Source organism: Penaeus chinensis, chromosome 10 (assembly GCF_019202785.1).
Source record: "Penaeus chinensis breed Huanghai No. 1 chromosome 10, ASM1920278v2, whole genome shotgun sequence".
NCBI lineage: Eukaryota > Metazoa > Arthropoda > Malacostraca > Decapoda > Penaeidae > Penaeus > Penaeus chinensis.
In genome coordinates this window covers 11,314,587-11,317,086 of record NC_061828.1, presented here as the reverse complement: position 1 = coordinate 11,317,086, position 2,500 = coordinate 11,314,587, and positions in this window count along the sequence as shown.

Here is a 2,500-nt window from a genome sequence, read left to right as displayed (position 1 = left end):
AATCATCGGAACGGCGCCGGAGAGACACAGAGAGAGAGAGAGAGAGAGAGAGAGAGAGAGAGAGAGAGAGAGAGAGAGAGAGAGAGAGAGAGAGAGAGAGAGAGAGAGAGAGAGAGAGAGCGAAAGCCCCACGGACGCCGGCGCAATCAGACCCTTAAAAAGCGCCGCTCCTCGTCCGTACGACAGCTCTTCCAGTCCATTTGCGATGCGTTTCGAGTTTTTTTTTTTTTTTTTTTTTTTATCTAGGTCTGCCCCTCTTCTTCCATTTCCGTCTATTCCGAAGAACTAACTTTGTTCGAGATAACATTTTTTTAATGGGGGAGAGGGGGTGGGAGGGAGAGGGGACGGGTACGTAGGGACGGACACACACACACACACACACACACACACACACACACACACACACACACACACACACACACACACACACACACACACACACACACACATGTAGACAACCTCGCGCGTGCATCAGGAAGAAAACGAGAAGAGAGAGAAAACGGGGGGAAAAAAAGTCAAGTTAAAACAGTTCCCATTATGACCTCAGTGGCCGGAAACAGCGGAGTTGAAACTGCCTCGGTTCCATTATGTTCCCACAATGAGAGAAAGAAGGAGAGAGAAAGAGAGAGAGAAAGTCCTGAAAGTCCTTTAATTTCTTTTAATTTCGACATTTACTACGTCTTCAAGGTCTGAGTGTTGCCACTTGCCCTCTTGACTGCCAAGGGAGGCATAATGCGCACGCGGAGGAGAGTACATGATGAGAAGTACTGGAAGGGAAGGGAGAGGAAGAGGAGAACAACAAGAGTAAGGAGAGAGAGAAAGAGAGAGAGAGAGAGAGAGAGAGAGAGAGAGAGAGAGAGAGAGAGAGAGAGAGAGAGAGAGAGAGAGAGAGAGAGAGAGAGAGAGAGAGAGAGAGAGAGAGAGAGAGAGAGAGAGAGAGAGAGAGAGAGAGAGAGAGAGGAGACAGACAGACATAAAAAAAACATATCGTGATGAAAACCAAAACCTCTCTCAGTGTCAGAAATAACATTCATTAACAAATTCACTCACACAATCCTCCCTCCTTAACATAATACACAAAACACACATATCCCTTCATATCACGCCCCCCTCCCCCTCCCCCCCAGAAAAAAAATATCGAAAACCGGTAAGAAAACAAAAGCATTTCAGCTTAACTAATCGGTATGCACATTTTCGATTATCAAACACTAATATACACAAGGAAATGCGGCGGAAAACTCGAGAACACGGTTTCCGTAGGTTTGCCCTGTAAACACACGCGGACGGTGCTCGGACTGTGTTTCTTGCTGGGATATTTGTGCGGTAAATTGCCTTCATAAGTCGGTGTTTTTTTCTTCTTTTTCTTCTTCTTCTTTTGTTCTTTCTTTGTTTTGTTTCTCTCCCTCGTCTCTTTTAATCTGGTTTTCGATGTGACTGTATTTCTCTCTTTTGATTTTCGGTTTTATTATAACTCTTAGCTCATCTTCTGCTTTTTTATCTTTATCCCCTGTTCTCGCTGACACTTTTCTTTTATTTTTTATTTCCCGTATCCCAACGTAAGATCTCTCCTGATCTTACGTTGCATTGAAATTCGCGGTGAGTTAAACTATCAGATAATTTTTCCTGACGATAAAAATGCAAACGAGTAAATACAGACAGATAAAAGCACGAACTTTGGGTACGAAAGAAACAAACGCGATGCCGAAAAAGGGTGTGTGCAATCGCAATTGCATGGCGCTAATTGTTTCTTTTTTAATTGTCTAAATTGCTTTTATTTTGCAACGGTTATGAAGCCGTATTCATGCATGGACCATTGGGTAACATCATTATCATCCTTGTGCTTGCATGTTATGTAATGTCATCTCAGGCTGCTATGATAATAGATGTAAGTGCAGTAGCTAGTTCAAATGCGAACTAGTAAGCAAATAGACTGATAAGTACAGGAAGAACAAGAAGGAGGAGGAGGACAGATCGAGAGAGAGAGAGAGAGAGAGAGAGAGAGAGAGAGAGAGAGAGAGAGAGAGAGAGAGAGAGAGAGAGAGAGAAGAGTGAAAGAAAAAGCGAAAAGCGAAAAATAAACCGAGAGAAAGGGAGGAGAAAGGGCGGGAGAAAACTATTTCGCGAACAGGACGTCTTCTCCCCCAAATGACATCTCAAGAAGGGCTGTCTATCTTTAATAAAATTTCAGCAATGCGGCCAGAGAGGAGATCGGCTCGATCAGCATCGCTTCAGATTCCTTCAATATTGGCTTATCCTGAAATCTCAGTTTATTTTTCCTTCGCTCTTGATTTTTCAACAGCCAGGGATTGCGATGAATTAGTCACCTAAAAATTCAATCAAAACATATACATAAGTGACTGTCTAGTTCCAAACCCGGGAAGTACCTCCTTCTCCTCCTCCCTTCCCCCTTCCCTCTCCCTCTCCCTCTCCCTCTCCCTCTCTCTCTCCCTCTCCCTCTCCCTCCCCCTCCCCCTCTCCCTCTCCCCTTCCCCCTCTGCCT